This window comes from Poromitra crassiceps, assembly GCF_964638095.1.
Source record: "Poromitra crassiceps genome assembly, chromosome: 16".
In the NCBI taxonomy this organism is placed as follows: Eukaryota; Metazoa; Chordata; class Actinopteri; order Beryciformes; family Melamphaidae; genus Poromitra; species Poromitra crassiceps.
Genome location: NC_139645.1, coordinates 17,109,783 through 17,129,782, shown reverse-complemented (window position 1 = coordinate 17,129,782; position 20,000 = coordinate 17,109,783). Strand labels below are relative to the sequence as shown.

Below are 20,000 nucleotides of genomic sequence, written 5' to 3'. Positions count from 1 at the left end.
TTATCGTTAGTGCCTCCCTTTTAGACGGCGACGGCGGATTCGCGCTTAGGAAACGACACATTTTGGAACCACCCTCCAGAGTGAAATTGTTTGATACGCTTCCCGCTGAGGGCTCCATGTAACCGCTTTGGAACGGCACATTTCAGAAACTCTGACGTGCCTGCACACGCGATTACGCCATAGCCGTGCGCGAGTTGGCAACCAAATAAAACGTCAGTATGAATGAAGTTTGGCAAACCCACTTCTATGGTAGTTCCCGCTACAATAGGATCAGTTCAGTAGGGCAGTGCAATAAATCATGATATAAAAAATATATATATATACAGTATACTGTATATATATATATATATATCACAATATTTCTTTCCGCAATACTGTATCGATATTTCAGAAAAATAGCGTGATATATCGCCATATCGATTTTTGGTACAGCCGTGTGTTCAGTGACACAATAAAAATACTTTTTATTTCAGTGTGTTCAGTGACACACTCAACACTCCAGTAGTTTTGACTCAATTTGTCCACTAAGTTATCAATATAAAGTGACGTACATATTATTACACTACCCAGGTGGTACACAGCGAATCTAATTTTCAGTAAATGATGTAGAGTATTGCAATATATCGCAATATGTATTGTATCGCAATGTATCGTGATATGATCGTATCGTGACCCATGTATCGTGATACGTATCGTGAGGTCCTTGCCAATACCTAGCCCTACAGTTCAGTTATGGTTATAGCCCCTTATCATACAAGCATGTCTCAAAGCGCTTCACATAGCATCATCACAGTCATATATGACATCATATATCTACACACAACATAGGTTACATACATCATACGACACATTTTTACTAGATGACATTACTATATTAACGCACCCGGGTGGAGATTCAAACCCACCGCCGCCCAGGTGTCTCCAGGACACACAGACTCACGAGGTGAAAACAATAGAGAGCAAAGGTCACAGCATACTTCCTGCTTCGACTAGACACCAGCCTCTGAAAAATATGGGAGATGGTGAACAACCGAGAGGAAATAATTTGTTGTGATTTTTCCTCAATTTACAAGATAACTTTGCTTGTCAAGGAAGCAGCAGTTTGTCGTAAAACTGAAACGTAACGTTTAGTTTTGTATGAAACCGCTCAAGCAATAAACCTCACACCAACACCAACACAGCCTGGCGGGGCAGACGTCACTCGTGTGTAGGCATGGGTCGGTTTGAAAATTTTGAAACCTGTTCGATATTTCCCCCCAAAAAATATCAAACCGGTATATCGAATTTAAAAAAATATATATATATACATATTTTTTTTTTAGTGTAGCCCATAAATGACTGCAGTTGGTGGCGATAATGCACCTCTAAGCTGGTATGCCAACCAGCACTAACACTGAATAAAATAAGCAGAACCATTTAACTGTAACAACACACTGTTTTTATTTCTCATAACTATTCAGCTGAACTTTTCTTCAAACATCAACATAATAAACAAAATACGACTTTTGCCTACTAGTGCAACTTGAGAAGAGGCTAATACGAAAAATAGTGCAATCAGAATGGATTGGCACTATTTATTTATTTTTTCCGGTTCGCACGTGATCAAACCGGTTTGGGCTCGTACACCGAACCAAACCGGAAATCGACCCATGCCTACTCGTGTGTCGTCTTTCTGATTTATAACTTATAGTGCAACAGTTTTACAACAAACTGCCACTTTCTTGACTTGTAAGTTATCTTTCAAATTGACAAACATCATATATGTGTACCTCATGGCACAATTCAAACGGGATCCAAAAAAACGTATTGTCTCTCACCAGTCGCCACTCTTCATATTTTTCAGACGCTGGTTCGCATAGGGCCCTACAGGAAGGGGCGGGACTTTGGATCTGTACAGCAGCCACATGCTGGTAGAGATGAAAGGAGTCTCAGTTAGCTCCTCATGTCCTCCTGTTCCATAAATCCCTGCTGTTGACGCTTTAAGCCGGTGCTCAGCGAGGTTGACATCCATGTAAAACACCATCATGCTGTGTGTGCCTGGGCTCCATCGTGCCAACCTGTAGCCTGCGTTAGCTTGCAGCAGGGTGAGGCCGCTTTGTTGACAACAGAAGTGGAATTAGCAGAGCGCTAAGCCTGAGCAGAGAGCGGCTCTGTCTCTGGATGTGGACTTGGCCAAACGGACTCCTGCCAGCAGGGTTTGGGGCGTCGTGGAGCAGCTACAGATGAAAAGCCACATCTCTGAAGTAGGGTTGAGCAGTCATAAGGTCATATGGTATCTGAAGTAGGGTTGAGCAGTCATAAGGTCATATGGTATCTGAAGTAGGGTAGGGCAGTCATAAGGTCATATGGTATCTGAAGTAGGGTAGGGCAGTCATAAGGTCATATGGTATCTGAAGTAGGGTAGGGCAGTCATAAGGTCATATGGTATCTGAAGTAGGGTAGGGCAGTCATAAGGTCATATGGTATCTGAAGTAGGGTTGAGCAGTCATAAGGTCATATGGTATCTCTGAAGTAGGGTTGAGCAGTCATAAGGTCATATGGTATCTGAAGTAGGGTAGGGCAGTCATAAGGTCATATGGTATCTGAAGTAGGGTTGAGCAGTCATAAGGTCATATGGTATCTCTGAAGTAGGGTTGAGCAGTCATAAGGTCATATGGTATCTGAAGTAGGGTAGGGCAGTCATAAGGTCATATGGTATCTGAAGTAGGGTAGGGCAGTCATAAGGTCATATGGTATCTGAAGTAGGGTTGAGCAGTCATAAGGTCATATGGTATCTGAAGTAGGGTTGAGCAGTCATAAGGTCATATGGTATCTCTGAAGTAGGGTAGGGCAGTCATAAGGTCATATGGTATCTCTCTGAAGTAGGGTAGGGCAGTCATAAGGTCATATGGTATCTGAAGTAGGGTTGAGCAGTCATAAGGTCATATGGTATCTGAAGTAGGGTAGGGCAGTCATAAGGTCATATGGTATCTGAAGTAGGGTAGGGCAGTCATAAGGTCATATGGTATCTCTGAAGTAGGGTTGAGCAGTCATAAGGTCATATGGTATCTCTGAAGTAGGGTAGGGCAGTCATAAGGTCATATGGTATCTCTGAAGTAGGGTTGAGCAGTCATAAGGTCATATGGTATCTCTGAAGTAGGGTATGGCAGTCATAAGGTCATATGGTATCTCTGAAGTAGGGTTGAGCAGTCATAAGGTCATATGGTATCTCTGAAGTAGGGTAGGGCAGTCATAAGGTCATATGGTATCTGAAGTAGGGTAGGGCAGTCATAAGGTCATATGGTATCTCTGAAGTAGGGTAGGGCAGTCATAAGGTCATATGGTATCTGAAGTAGGGTAGGGCAGTCATAAGGTCATATGGTATCTGAAGTAGGGTAGGGCAGTCATAAGGTCATATGGTATCTCTCTGAAGTAGGGTAGGGCAGTCATAAGGTCATATGGTATCTCTGAAGTAGGGTAGGGCAGTCATAAGGTCATATGGTATCTGAAGTAGGGTAGGGCAGTCATAAGGTCATATGGTATCTCTGAAGTAGGGTAGGGCAGTCATAAGGTCATATGGTATCTCTGAAGTAGGGTAGGGCAGTCATAAGGTCATATGGTATCTGAAGTAGGGTAGGGCAGTCATAAGGTCATATGGTATCTCTGAAGTAGGGTAGGGCAGTCATAAGGTCATATGGTATCTCTCTGAAGTAGGGTTGAGCAGTCATAAGGTCATATGGTATCTCTGAAGTAGGGTAGGGCAGTCATAAGGTCATATGGTATCTCTGAAGTAGGGTTGAGCAGTCATAAGGTCATATGGTATTTCTCTGAAGTAGGGTTGAGCAGTCATAAGGTCATATGGTATTTCTCTGAAGTAGGGTTGAGCAGTCATAAGGTCATATGGTATCTCTGAAGTAGGGTTGAGCAGTCATAAGGTCATATGGTATCTGAAGTAGGGTAGGGCAGTCATAAGGTCATATGGTATCTCTGAAGTAGGGTAGGGCAGTCATAAGGTCATATGGTATCTCTGAAGTAGGGTAGGGCAGTCATAAGGTCATATGGTATCTCTCTGAAGTAGGGTTGAGCAGTCATAAGGTCATATGGTATCTCTCTGAAGTAGGGTTGAGCAGTCATAAGGTCATATGGTATCTCTGAAGTAGGGTAGGGCAGTCATAAGGTCATATGGTATCTCTGAAGTAGGGTAGGGCAGTCATAAGGTCATATGGTATCTCTCTGAAGTAGGGTAGGGCAGTCATAAGGTCATATGGTATCTCTGAAGTAGGGTAGGGCAGTCATAAGGTCATATGGTATCTCTGAAGTAGGGTAGGGCAGTCATAAGGTCATATGGTATCTCTGAAGTAGGGTAGGGCAGTCATAAGGTCATATGGTATCTCTCTGAAGTAGGGTAGGGCAGTCATAAGGTCATATGGTATCTCTGAAGTAGGGTAGGGCAGTCATAAGGTCATATGGTATCTCTGAAGTAGGGTAGGGCAGTCATAAGGTCATATGGTATCTCTGAAGTAGGGTAGGGCAGTCATAAGGTCATATGGTATCTCTCTGAAGTAGGGTAGGGCAGTCATAAGGTCATATGGTATCTCTGAAGTAGGGTAGGGCAGTCATAAGGTCATATGGTATCTCTCTGAAGTAGGGTAGGGCAGTCATAAGGTCATATGGTATCTCTCTGAAGTAGGGTAGGGCAGTCATAAGGTCATATGGTATCTCTGAAGTAGGGTAGGGCAGTCATAAGGTCATATGGTATCTCTCTGAAGTAGGGTTGAGCAGTCATAAGGTCATATGGTATCTCTGAAGTAGGGTAGGGCAGTCATAAGGTCATATGGTATCTCTCTGAAGTAGGGTAGGGCAGTCATAAGGTCATATGGTATCTCTGAAGTAGGGTAGGGCAGTCATAAGGTCATATGGTATCTCTCTGAAGTAGGGTAGGGCAGTCATAAGGTCATATGGTATCTCTGAAGTAGGGTAGGGCAGTCATAAGGTCATATGGTATCTCTGAAGTAGGGTAGGGCAGTCATAAGGTCATATGGTATCTCTCTGAAGTAGGGTTGAGCAGTCATAAGGTCATATGGTATCTCTCTGAAGTAGGGTAGGGCAGTCATAAGGTCATATGGTATCTCTGAAGTAGGGTTGAGCAGTCATAAGGTCATATGGTATCTCTCTGAAGTAGGGTTGAGCAGTCATAAGGTCATATGGTATCTCTCTGAAGTAGGGTAGGGCAGTCATAAGGTCATATGGTATCTCTGAAGTAGGGTAGGGCAGTCATAAGGTCATATGGTATCTCTGAAGTAGGGTTGAGCAGTCATAAGGTCATATGGTATCTCTCTGAAGTAGGGTAGGGCAGTCATAAGGTCATATGGTATCTCTGAAGTAGGGTAGGGCAGTCATAAGGTCATATGGTATCTCTGAAGTAGGGTAGGGCAGTCATAAGGTCATATGGTATCTCTCTGAAGTAGGGTAGGGCAGTCATAAGGTCATATGGTATCTCTCTGAAGTAGGGTAGGGCAGTCATAAGGTCATATGGTATCTCTGAAGTAGGGTAGGGCAGTCATAAGGTCATATGGTATCTCTGAAGTAGGGTTGAGCAGTCATAAGGTCATATGGTATCTGAAGTAGGGTAGGGCAGTCATAAGGTCATATGGTATCTCTGAAGTAGGGTTGAGCAGTCATAAGGTCATATGGTATCTCTCTGAAGTAGGGTTGAGCAGTCATAAGGTCATATGGTATCTCTGAGTCGGGTTGAGCAGTCATAAGGTCATATGGTATCTCTGAAGTAGGGTTGAGCAGTCATAAGGTCATATGGTATCTCTGAAGTAGGGTTGAGCAGTCATAAGGTCATATGGTATCTCTCTGAAGTAGGGTTGAGCAGTCATAAGGTCATATGGTATCTCTGAAGTAGGGTTGAGCAGTCATAAGGTCATATGGTATCTCTCTGAAGTAGGGTAGGGCAGTCATAAGGTCATATGGTATCTCTCTGAAGTAGGGTTGAGCAGTCATAAGGTCATATGGTATCTCGGGGTATTTGAAAATAGCAACGTATCGTGCGTCCTGGTTAGGTGGCTCACCTGGTAGCACGCGTATGACGGAGGCCCGCCCCTTCGTGCGGCCGACGCGGGTTCGAATCTGACCCGAGGTCCTTTGTTGCATTTCATCCCCCTCTCTCTCTCTCTCTCTCTTCTCTCTCTCTCTCTCTCTCCACCTTTCCTGTCTGAAGGAAAGAAGGAGTGAGGGATGAGAAGAGAGAGAGAAGGAGCGAGGGATGAGGAGGGGAGAGAGAGAGGAGTGAAGGATGAGGAGAGAGAGAGAAGGAGCAAGGGATTGAGAAGGGGAGAGAGAGAGAAGGAGTGAGGGGATGAGAAGAGAGGAGCAAGGATGAGGAGAGAAGGAGCGAGGGATGCAGAGCAATAGAGAGAGAAGAGTGAGGGATGAGGAGAGAGAGAAGGAGTGAGGGATGAGGCGAGAGAGAGAGAGGAGCGAGGGATGAGGAGATAGAGGAGTGAGGGAGGAGGAGAGAGAGGAGAGGAGCGAGGGATGAGGAGAGAGAGAGAGAGAGGAGTGAAGGATGAGGAGAGAGAGAGGAGTGAGGGATGAGGAGAGAGAGAGAGTGAGGGACGAGGAGAGAGAGAGAGAGGAGTGAGGGATGAGGAGAGAGAGAGAGAGAGAGAGGAGTGAGGGATGAGGAGAGAGAGAGAGGAGTGAGGGGATGAGGGAGAGAGAGAGGAGTGAGGTATGAGGAGAGAGAGGAGAGAGAGAGAGAGAGAGAGGAGTGAGGGAATGAGGAGAGAGAGAGAGAGGAGGAGTGAGGGATGAGGAGAGAGAGGAGTGAGGGATGAGGAGAGAGAGAGAGGAGTGAGGGATGAGGAGAGAGAGAGAGGAGTGAGGGATGAGGAGAGAGAGAGAGAGAGAGAGAGGAGTGAGGGATGAGGAGAGAGAGAGAGAGAGAGAGAGGAGTGAGGGATGAGGAGAGAGAGAGAGGGATGAGGAGTGAGGGATGAGGAGATCGAGTTAGAGGAGTGATGTGGTGGAGGTATAGAAGCAGTGAGTGTGTGCAGAGAGGCCTGGCCAGCCTGCTGCTGTAATGAACATTAGAGCTGCGGCATAAATTTAATGACCTGTGAAACAAACAGCACGCCCCCCCCCCCCCCCACCCCCACACACACACACACACACACACACATACACACACACACACACACATACGTACACACATACACACACACACACACAGCTTTGGCCGAGCCCCCCAACCCACCCCTCCCTCCCCCACCACACACACACACACAACACACACACAGCACGGCCGAGCCCCCCAACCCCCCCCCCCCCCCCCCTCCACACACACACAGCGTTGGCGAGCCCCCCCCCCCCCCCCACCCACACACACACAGCTTGGCCGAGCCCCCCCAACACCCCCCCCCCCCGAACCTGAACCTGTTAAACACACACGTCAGCCTTCTGAAACAGACTCAGAGATGTGACAGTGTATACACACTGTACATCTCTTCCTCTCTGAACCTGTTAAACACACACGTCAGACCTTCTGAAACAGACTGAGATGTGACAGTGTAAACACACTGTACATCTCTTCCTCTCTGAACCTGTTAAACACACACAGTCAGCCTTCTGAAACAGACTCAGAGATGTGACAGTGTAAACACACTGTACACCTCTTCCTCTCTGAACCTGTTAAACACACACGTCAGCCTTCTGAAACAGACTCAGAGATGTGACAGTGTAAACACACTGTACCTCTGTTCCTCTCTGAACCTGTTAAACACACACGTCAGCCTTCTGAAACACACTCAGAGATGTGACAGTGTAAACACACTGTACATCTGTTCCTCTGAACCTGTTAAACACACACGTCAGCCTTCCTGAAACACACTCCAGAGATGTGACAGTGGTAAACACACTGTACATCTGTTTCCTCCTCTGAACCTGTTAAACACACAACGTCAGCCTTCTGAACACACACTCAGAGATGTGACAGTGTAAACACACTGTACATCTGTTCCTCTCTGAAACCTGTTAAACACACACGTCAGCCTTCTGAAACACACTCAGAGATTGTGACAGTGTAAACACACTGTACACCCTCTTCCTCTCTGAACCTGTTAAACACACACGTCAGCCTTCTGAAACCACACTCAGAGATGTGACAGTGTAAACACCACTGTACATCTGTTCCTATCTGAACCTGTTAAACACACACGTCAGCCTTCTGAAACAGGGTCACCTCCCTCTTGTACCTGGAGAATGAATAGCATGTCGCGGCATGTTAGCAGCACAGGCACGCCTAACTAACGGGATATGAATAGCATGGCGGCTAATGCTTCTGTGCGTTAGCGGCTTCGCTAATGAATAGCTTATATAGCGAGTCATGATAAATAGATACCAGTGCTGCTCACTGTACAGCAGGTCAGCAGGTAGGAATGAACGGCAGTGTTCCACCTTTACATTTAGCCTCCCAAGGTTCACCTCGTAACTTAAGTGTGGCAGCATGGCCACATGGGGCAGCGTTGAAAACCCTGTTTCATATTTCAAGAAGACACCGTGGTTTTGTTGACCTTGCGAGCCAGCTGGATTCAGATTAAATCAAGATCACACGACAACTCCATCTTACCAATCTATTGGTTTGAGTCTGAACCAATAGCAGACAAAGCAGGAAGCAAGATGCCATCACAGTAGATGAAGCTGATGTGTGCCAGTCCAGACGCTGGAGCCGGTCTGCAGGTACGGAGGAGTAGAGGGAGCGCTCTCGGCCTGATCAGTCGAGGTGCAGCGGGGGGCGGCGCAGGGGAGACTAACGAGCCCAGATTAGTCTGTGTGACACCACGTGAGGAGGCTGCTCCAGTGCTCCAAGCCGGAAAGAAGGCTCAGCGGCACCTGGCCAGGAATACAGTTCTGTCTGTGACCCTGCAAAATATATATATATATATATAAAATTAATACCGTGACATTATTCAATTTTGTGCAAGGGCAGTACAGGCGTATATGTTCCACTACATGGGATTCACGCTCATGTTCAGTAGCTCTGACTCAGTAATGGGGACTGGAACACTGGAACACGGAGACCTGGAGACTCGACCTGGACTGGAGACATGGTGACTTGTCTTGAACGCTGCCTCAGGCAAGAGACGATATGCAGAGGAGCTGCAGTCTGCTCCCCAGCCAGGCTTCTGAACATCAACGCACGCGTGTCTTTCCCATGTGGAGCGGGAGCGTTCAGAACCTGCCATCTGTTTGTTTGTGTCTCGTGTTTGTCCTGCAGAGTGTGTGTGCGTGCATGCGTGTGTGTGCGTGTGCGTGTGTGTGTGTGTGCGTGCGTGTGTGTGTGTAGCGCGGGGTCCCTGGGCCCAGCGGAGGACTCACTCTCGCTTTGCGCGTCACGCTGTGCGTCACGCTATGAGAGGATGAATATTTGAGAAGCAGAGGAGCCGTGTGCGTTCCCCGGGCCTGCCGCGCCGCCGCTGCATTAGCTTAGCAGAACCTTTTACCCTCCGAAGCCGTTCCAGACATAAACGTGTGCTCAAAGTATAGCTACTCTCCTGGCTGTTATTCTGTGTGTCTCACTGAGGGGGGAAGGTCACCTAACTAAGTGCTGCTGGCACAGCTGAAGCCCACAGAAATGAATAAGTAAAGTCACCGGTGACAACAAGCCCCGACACGACAGGGGAGACGCTAAGTGCTTTGATAGGCAGAGAGGACAGGTGTATATATAGAGAGGCAAAGTGAACCTCACTTCCTGCTTCAGCACCGTACCAGAGATTTTCTTCCGCAATTTATTTTCCCATAGACATTTCGTAAAATGCATATAAAAATAGTTTTCCTTGGTCGAACCAAACGGTTCAGCTATATTTAGAATCGGGAGAGACCATAGAACATTTCATTCGGACCCCAAAACAAAAAAAACAACAACATTGAAGAAATATTTTCTTGAAACCCGCATTTTTTTACGTTTTGGTCCGAGTGAAATGTGATGCGATCTCTCCCGTTTCTAAATATATCTGAACCGTTTGGTGAACCAGTAAAACTCTTTTTATAAGCATTTTACGAAATGTCGATGGGAAAATAAATGGCGGAAGGAAATCTCTGGTACAGTGCTGAAGCAGGAAGTGACGTTCCACTTTGGCTCTCTATTGGGAGAAACGAGGTTCAGGCACTGCTGAGTTTCCTTTATTTATTTAATTATTATTTGTTTATTTAATTTTAGAAGGACGACGCATGAATGATTTAAGATGGAGGAGTGAAATGGGGAAAATATGATACGGGAGGTGTTACCGGCCTCTAGATTGTCCGTCCGCAAGCCCGCTCTCTTCTGCACTGGATGAGGATTCTTTACATATACTTTTAGGTCTATAGGTCTTATTGAGCCGTAAAATTATTGATTGAATATAGAATATGTCGGTTTAAGGAATTGAGTATGCATCTACGTTGTCAGTAATAGACTGACGACTGTCTACCCATAGAATTCTACTTTGTGCACTTTTCTTTCTTACTTTCTCACTGTCTTTCTCTCTATTTCTGTCACTCACTGAAAAAGTGTCCATATCAGCAAATATTTAAGTCTTAATATTGAGAGCTATTGTAGGATATATATATATATATTGCAGCCGGGGGTTGGGAATCTAAGACAGAAATTTGTGGGGAAAATACTGTGAATGAAAACCTACCAACTTGATGAACTTAATTTCACGATGTAGATAAAGTAGTAAACCTGATGCCCGTGTGTTATGGTCATTGCTGTGGAGACATCTTCCACCTGGTTGATGATGTCTTTCAGAGTCAACCAAAAATATGCCAAAGATAGGATTTTCCCAAGTTTTCTCTCGCAAATTTCGGAGATTCTTTTTCTGACTTGAATCTCAAAAATTCAGTTTTTTCTCCTTAGAATAATACACTGTCGTCAAAATGCCCCAAATAATCATCTTTAAAGGTTCCCACGGGTTACCAAAAAAGGGAATGTCATAAGGGAGAGAGAGTACCACGGCCAGAATCAATTATTTTTCAGGATAGATTTTTGTTGTCGTGCTCTACACACAAACCCAAACACACACAGACACTAACACACACACACTGACACTAACACACACACACACACACACACACACACACACACACACACAAACACACACAGACACTAACACACACACACAAACACACACACACACTCCCATTTGCTTGACCATGCCATGCGGCTCGGCGGCGCAGGCGGGAGATGTGGGTTGTCCGTAGCGAGCCATCAATCACAGCGCTAACGACAGCTCCATAAACTCCAGGGCAGCAGCCAGCTAGCCTAGCCTAGCCTAGCCTAGCGGGCTCTGCTGTGCTGCGATAGCATTCACATCGCCCGCCGCACTCCACTTCCTTCCTGCTGACCTCCGCACAGCAGAGGTGGCGAGGACAAGACTGCTTATCTGCCCCCACCCCCCAACACCCCCAGCCCCACCCCCCAACACCCCCACCCCACCACACAGAGTCTGCCCCCACCCACCCCCCAAAACACACAGTCTGCCCCCCACCCCCCAAAACACACAGCCCACCACAGCGTCTGGGTGGTAGGAGCACTGGGCTGTCAGCAGTGATGTAGTGTGCTGAACAACAAGGTGGTGAACTGTGACCTTCAGTGTGATCAGCCTCAGCAAACACACACAGCATGAGAAACTACAATCTGATACGCGTTACAAGGAGCAACTCACCCTAAAAAAAATCAAGAATACATATTTTTCATCTCACCTATTCATCCATCTCTAGGTCGTTATGGTGGGAGTTACCGAGTTTTGGAGATATCGGCTATATAGAGATGTCTGCCTTCTCCCGAATATAATGGAAGTGGATGGCACTCGGCTTGTGCTTCTCAAAGCATTAGAAAAACTCAACAGCAGAGCAGCCACCTGGGTGATGCACGGCAGCCGGGTTGAGCCAGAACGCTCACCACACATCAGCTATCACGATGGAGAGTTGAGGACTGAAAGAGCAAATTAAATATCAAGGGATAGAGACACTGCGGAGCGCGTCATCATTCAGAAACCACGCCCAAAACGGGGGAAAACACAAACTCCCGTCCAATCCTGGCGTTCTCCTATGTCGCGTGCATGGTCGGGTGTTGGACACAAAGATCATATATAGAGAAGATGAACACTCCAACTTACTTCATTGACAGCAACATCCACATTTTTCTTCTCGCCAATTCTCAATGGCTTCCTTGTTTTCCTCTGGAGTACAAAAAAAAACTTTAACTGACGATTTTTTACATTTGTTGTCTGTGCAGCCCCACCACACAACAGCTTTTAGCTATGTTTAATTCAAGGAAAATGACGCTGGTGTGTGGAAATGAACGGAGCTTTTCCCCCGTGATGGGCGTGGCCTATTTCATGCAGTGTCTCTATGATTAGGTGGCCATGATCGAAGGAAGGCCTGTGTGGGAATTTAGTCAGTGCACCGGGGTTACACCCCCCAGTGCACCGGGGTTACACCCCCCAGTGCACCGGGGTTACACCCCCCAGTGAACCGGGATTACACCCCCCAGTGAACCGGGGTTACACCCCCCCAGGGGACCAGGGGTTAAACCCCCAAGGGCACCGGAGTTACACCCCTACTGGACCACAGAGAGTCAGAACCTCGGTTTAACATCTCATCCGAAGAATGGGGCTCACTCTAGGACAGAGTCCCCGTCTCTGCCCTGGGGCATTGGGACTGCTCATCCAACACCACTTCCAGCACCAGCTGGTCTCCCATCCAAGGACTAACCCATAGACAGTAAATATATGGACATAGCCTACCATTTTTTGGAATCCCTAGTGTGGCCTGTCGCCATCTTGGGGTTCGTGCGCAGCTCACCAGAGATGGGGGGGTTTCCCAGAGGCGCAGCAGCCGCGCATTCTATTGGTCCGTGATTGGCAAGCTACGCAATCACTGGACAGGCGACCTGTCAATCACCCCCAAAGCATAGTATTTTCTATCGTCTATTTTACTCTACCGGGTGAGTTAAGTACTTTGAGAGAAACGCAAACCGGAGTCAAATCCCTTGTATGTGTAAGCTACATACTTGGCCAATAAAGGTGATTCTGGTTCTGATCAGATTCTGATGTAGGGGTAAAAGGGGTCAACTGGGTTTTGGCTTCACTCTCCATGATAAAAGCCTATCCTGGTTTGGGTCGCTGCGGTTCTTTGGATGGTGAAATGAACTTGAGAGCTTTGTGGTCTACATATTGACGGGTGTGTCTGCACAGCTGAGCCCTTTTGTGGAGGCAGCGTGTGTGTTTGGTTGTGTGTGTGTCGCGTTTTGTCCCAGTTCCGCCTCTTTGTATACAAACCCGTGGGAGCAACAATGCCAGTGTGTGTGTGCCTTCCTGTGCCTATTGTTGCAGCCGCGTCTGCGTTGCCCTCGCTAACATCCACTCGTTGTAAGGTGGAGACAATAGCTGTGGACAAGACAGGGTACCATGTGTCTGCGCGGGGCAGGCTTCACTCTGCAGGCCCTTCCTGTCGCCTCCATCGACCCCTGACCTCTGACCCCTAGCCACGGACCACTCTGCCTGTCGTGTCAGTGCCCCCGCTAAGCTCCACGCTGTGCTGTGAGAACCTGCAGCTTCTCCTCAGGAGAGGATGAAACTACTATCTCCATTAGTAAAATGTTAAAAAAAACAATAGCAAATGCCCACCACAAGTTATCAGAGACCAAAATTATTCTTCAAATTGTTTGTCTTACCAGCAGCAAAAAAATAATAATAATAATTGTATTGATTAATTTTCGGACTATTCACAAATAGATGAATCAGCTAATCGTGTCAGCAGTAATCCATACAGTACAGACGTGTCTAGACTGTGTGGCTACTGTTCTATAACATTCAACATTTTGCTGTTTTTTATTTTCTCCAGACACATTTCTTTTAATTGTAACAAGTAGGGTTGTAACAATAAATCGCGAGACAGCAAAAAATCGACACCCAAAAACTTTGCGAAAATCGTATCGAAAACTCAGTATCGCGAATCGTGAGTTGAGTGTATCATTACATGCCTAGTGAACAGTAAGCCAACTTGTGTTAAAGCCTCTCAAACTAGTTTTCCCACGGCCCACCTTCAAAAGCACAACACCGGGCCGGCAGAGGCTGAAACACAACGTTCCTCTCATGTGTTTACCTCCCCCTCATATTGTACGGCAGAAACGGAACGTTTGAACTGTTCAAACCGCTTCTTCAACGGCTTTTCAATTAACTTCCAGACCTGAAGCTATATCGCCGCTGTGTCGCGGAAGAAAAGCAAAAAGTATTCAAAGTAGTCCTACTACTAGGCGTTTTTTTTTTTTTGTGCTTTGAAAAGCACACTTCCTGTACTGAATTTCTTCCATTTCAAATCACCTTGTCTCATTTGCGGGTGGGGGGGGCGGGGTTTGAAATGAAACCTCCTCGTCAGTCAGTTCTTGTCAGTAAGGAAAGCTCGCTGGCTTCTTTCCCAGAGATATTATGCTCCCGCCTGCCTGCCTGCACTGCTGCTTCACCCCTCTACCCCGCATTGTTCTGCAGGATCTGGTTCATGGAGGTGGGGGTGGAGGAGGCTGGGAGGAGGGGGGAAGCTAGCTAGGTAATGGGACCCTCGTTCCTGCTTCTCTGTGCAGGTTGAATGGGTGCCCCCCCCCCCCCCCCCCCCCCCCACGTTCTCACTGTCTTTCTCTGTGTTTCTGTCACGCTGTCTCTCTCTCCCTCGGTGAAAAATCGTCCGCATCAGCAAATCTTTAAATCTAATATTGAGAGCTTTTTTTTTTTCGTTCTTTTTTTTTTTCACTGCAGCCGGCGTAGAGGGGTAACAGTAACCCAAAGAAAAATGTCATTTTGGAGATGAACGTGGGAAATTTGTGCGCACTGTGAATGAAAACCGACCAAACTTCGTTAATTTCTCTATCTAGAAAAGTAAAGTCTATGATAGCTGTGTTGTGCTCAATCTGCTGTGGAGATGTGGAGTCGTCTTCACACTTGCTTCAGATACAGATTCAGAAATACTTTAATGATCCCACAGGGGGAAATTGGGAAATGCACGTTTTTGATGCTGTTTTTCAAAGGGAACCAAAATATGCCAAAAAAGATTTTTCCACTTTTTTCCCTTGCAAATTTCTGACATTCTTTTTCTCACAACTGTCTGACTTTTATCTCAGAAATTCAGACTTTCTTTTTTTTTCCGTTAGAAATAATATACGCCTTCGTAAAAAATGCCCCAAAAATCATCTGTAAATGGAACTAACTCACTGCTATGTCCCCTCATTCTGTCCTGCATTGTTCTACAGGATCTGGTTCATGGAGGTTGAGGTGGAGGAGGAGGGGGGTAGCTAGGTAATGGGACCCTCGTCCCTGCTTCTCTGGGCAGGTTGAATGGGTCCTTCCACTCTGACTCTCTGAATGGGGCGAGCTGGGCCCAGGTTGTGGGCTCGGGTTTCTCCAGCCCGGCCCGGCTTTCTGACAGATCCATATTTCAAAGTGCTGGGATGCCATGTTCACATGTCCCATAACACACACACCCCCTACACACACACACACACACACACACACACACACACACACACACACACACACACACACACACACACACACCCCTCCTCTTATTCCCAAACCCCACCTCACATATCCACAGGCTGGGAATTACACCAGGGTCATCAGGGTCTACTGCTACTACTAATATTACTACTATAGCCCTTTTCCCACATGCGCTTTGTACCGCAAAATGACCGGAACGTGGTCTAATGCCTGCATGTGAGAAAGGCGCCGTGCCGGTATAAGCGCGACCCCGTCGTCCCCGACATTTCACCACTTTCGACCCAGTCAGAAGAGCGGTATGCGCTTTAGCGGATACTAGTGAGAAACGGGTGCAGTCATTTTCTGCGACACTCTCATGGGCGAGTTGTACACACGTTGCTTAATGTTCCAGCGGGCATAATCTAATCATTCGCGCACATTAAAGCAAACTGGCGAAATGATCTTGTGATAATAAGAGCAGTAGCCTATGTCAGCTTCATGTGTGGGTGTGCTGATTTTCCCCTCTCCTCTCTGCTCGCTCTCTGGCCACAGTCCGTCCTCCTCCTTCAGTCACAGCCCGACAGGGACTAAGCAAATGCACGAAGCGAATTGTGGAAGTATTTTGCTTACGTTGCCGACAGCGAAGGCAAGCCCGGACACATCAAACGAAACCAGTCTGTAAGTGCTTCAACGCGACGCAGGTGAACGGAGCAAACTTATTTCACCATTCGGAGTTTTGCCGACACGTCACTCCCCACTCGCTCTGCAGTGCCCCCCACATACAGGCAATTTCGCTGGTAGATTCCGACATGCGAGAGGAGAGGTGTGAAGGGAAATGTCCGATATTGACTTACAGGTAATTTTCCGGTACGCATGTGGGAAAACGGCTTATGACTACTGCTGCTGCTGCTGTTACACACACACACACACACAGACACACACACAGGTATCACACAGACACACACACACACACACACACACACACACACACAGGTATTTATTCTGTAACGTATTTTAATGATGGCAAAATGTTACACAAACAAGAAAACAAAAATATATTCAGTCATTTTGTTCCAAACGTTTAAAATGACAAAATGCTTTAGAGTGGGGGGGGGGGGGATGTGTCATTAAAGTGTTGACTGCTAACATGGTCTCTCAGAGCAACACTACTGGGCCTCTCACAAAATAGCAGAAGCAACCGCAGTAAAACAGGATGTGTGAAGAATAGGTGCCAAAACTATAGAGGGAATGCACGTGACGTCACGGACGCGACAGTCAGTGCGGGTACGCCCACTCAGCTGCAGTGAGTGTCAAAACGTCTAAACAAGCCAGGCGCCGCCGCCGGGTCACGGTGTTTAGCGTTCAGCTTCCGCGAGAAAACAACAAAAATGGGAAAGTGCTGTTGTGCCATTGACTGTAAAAATAGATTCAACAAGGCGTCGGAGGTATCTTTTTACAGGCTGCCGAAAGCTAATGAAACGGTCCGGTCTTCTCTGCAGCTATCCAGGGTTTCAATGAGGGCTTTCATTCTCTGGCTGTGTTTTACCTGCACATATATAACGTTACATGAGTGACAGTGTTAACTATGATTGAACAAAGCTAGCGTGTGTTAGTGACAGCGTATGCTATATTTTTCTTAATAAAAGTTGTAATAAAATAAATATTTACCTCTCCACATACAACCAGAATATCCATTGCTGTCCTCGTTACTTTAATGTCGCCAACAAATCCAGCCTTGAAGTACGACCACGCGTCCATGCTCTTGTATGCTTTCATGCTTTGGTTTGTGTATTTCCCCGGCGTCGATATTAAGTACATATAAATGTCAGGAAACCCTATTCCTGGCCACATGTCTACGTCCATGGACCACTGGTTCTTTGGCAAGCTGTAAGGGTCACATTCGAGTCCAACTGCCTTTAATTTGAGCAGATAATCGTTTATATTAGCCGTGGTTTCGCTACTACCCCTGGCGCAAGCCACTGTTTGTTTTGGAAATTTGACACTTAGTGCTGCTCAGTCCGGCTGAGGGGGCGTGTTCTGGAGGGGGCGTGGCGTCGGTGCATTCCCTCTATACAAGTTGTTCAATTAACCACAATTCAATTAACAATTCAATTGACCAAAACCAATTAACAATTCAATTAGCCACCAAGTTGTTCAATTAACCACCGAGCCTTTACAGAGAAGGACTCATACAAGTGCAGTTGCTCCTATGGCACCTAGGAAGCCCAACAGCCTTGTGATTAAAGTTCGAAAGAAAGTTGCTAGTTCTGATGTTGTCAGTTGTAGTTCAAATGGAGAGTGTGCTGTATACGCAGGCGTTGGAGTCGGTGTCTAGTCTTCGCCGTCTGTTGATTTGAAGTGGTCCTCGTCGATAGTGAAATAGATGTGACCTTCGTCGCTTAGGAACTCCACTGCCTGTTTGACGACAGCCGGAGCGATGGTGCTCAGTCGCAGCTTCAGGTCCTGAATGCTGATGCCTGGTGCATCCGGGCAGCCGCTTATCAAACTCAGCACCTGCTTCTGACTTGGGCTCAACCCCCTGGTGGCCATGTCGTCTGCGCCCGAATAGCCTCCTCCCGTGTTCATGACGCTATCGTTCATTCCTCCGTGACCTCCGTCTACTCCCCAGCCACCATGGTCTGTGGTTTGCTGTGTATCAGCTGTGCTTGCACCACCTCCAGCATGTGGGAGGTGATTTCGTTCATGTCCTCCAGGGGCCTCACACTGAACGCCACCAGGGACCTGTGATTCTGGAAGGAGCGCAGGTTGCCGGAGACTTTGACGTAAGTGCCTGGTGGCAGGACTTTGCTGTCCACACCGGGGTCCTCGTTGTCCACCCACTGCCTCACGTCCACGGGAGCTGCTGTCATGTCGTCCACCTTGTACTGGATGTTGGTCCTGGATCTGTCCGTGTTCCTGATAACACCCACGACGGTGACCCGGTTCACCTCCACCTCTCCTACCCTGAAGGACTCGTCAGCCTGGGGGGCAGACATCAGCTGAGACACGGTGCACGGGGTTATGTAGGAGGCACGCGTTCTCCACTTCTTCTCTCCTCCCTGGAGGAAGCAGATGATGCAAAGCCTCCAGGAGACTGGCTGGATCCTCCACTGTCGCCTGCTTGATTCCACATGTTGTTCTTGGCGTCTTCTATAACGAACAATGAAATAACTGAACTGTTATGAAGGCTGAACCTTAAAGAGTGTAGGAGTGCAGGAGAATTATCGTACATGAGGGTCAAAATGATCGTTTTTTGGATGGAAATGATCAGCGACTAACGCGAGCAGCTGCTTCTCCTTCTTCTTATGGCTTTCCGGCCTTGCGTCTTCCACCACCTTTATATAGCCTCAGCCAGGAAGGATTCATGACATCACTGATGACATCACAATTGCTCGAGTGACATCACTGATGACAACACAATTGCTCAAGTGACATCACTGATGACATCACAATTCCTGATTTATGACATCACTGATGATGTCACAAACAGACAGCCCACAAAATCGAAATCGTGACTAACTACCGCCCGCCCACTTATATTTTGGAAATATCGAATATTCTTGAAATGTTGTATTATTAACTAAAATCAGGCCGGAGCGGACCTGGCCTGGCCTGGCTTGACCTGGCCTGGATTGGCATGGCATGGTTTGGCCTGGCATGGCCTGGCTTGACCTGGTCTGGCATGGCTTGGCCTGGCAATGGCCTGGCTTGACCTGGCATGGCATGGCTTGGCCTAGCATGGCCTGACTTGGCATGGCCTGGCTTGGCATGGCATGGCCTGACCTGGCTTGGCCTGGCTTGGCATGGCTTGGCCTGCTTGTTACAGCAGCTGTGGAGCGTGTGCAGCCTGGTACAGCAGACAGTTGTTTTTACAGCAACAGCCTGTGGGTCAACCTGCAGCTGGCCGCAGCCCAGTGCCCAGGGGAGAGAGAGAGAGAGAGAGAGAGTGTGTGTGTGTGTGTGTGTGTGTGTGTGCGCGCGTGCGTGTGTGCACCCACCTGTCCCCATGGCTGTAGCCTGTGCTTAGCGGGCTAAGTCTGGTGGCTAACCCTTAGCGCCCGGGCGTTTGGCAGTATGACCACTGCTAGATTAATCCATTCCACACTCCATCAGTCACCGGGCACAGGTTATTAGCACTGGGGCAAGACACACACACACACACACACACACACACACACACACTCATACACACACACACACACACACACACACACACAGACCCTTCACCCTTGTGACTTCGCCGTCTACCTCGTCCCCAAAGTTTGCAGAGGTGGCCTTGGTGGTGAGAGGCCATTTGTCAAAACCCAGCCAGAGTCTCCACTTGGCTCCTTTTAATAAGGCTACCCGGGCTCTGGGAGTACACACACACACACACACACACACACACACTCACACTCACACTCACACCACAACTCACACTCACACACAGAGACTCACACCGCACGCACAGACACGCACACACACACACACACACACACACACACACACACACAGACAGACTCA

At 47.5% G+C, this 20,000-nt stretch overlaps 1 protein-coding gene and 1 pseudogene across 2 annotated transcripts in view; one reads left to right on the top strand and one right to left on the bottom strand.

Annotated features, from left to right (window-relative positions):
* Positions 1–20,000, top strand: part of LOC310791474 (metallophosphoesterase MPPED2) — a gene marked incomplete at its 3' end in the record, with an annotated part of 139,694 nt that overhangs the window by 83,529 nt on the left and 36,165 nt on the right. The gene's annotated exons all lie outside the window — the stretch shown is intronic.
* Positions 17,829–18,630, bottom strand: LOC310790888 (replication protein A 32 kDa subunit pseudogene; annotated as a pseudogene). Its single transcript has one exon. The product of its transcript is annotated as a replication protein A 32 kDa subunit pseudogene (transcript).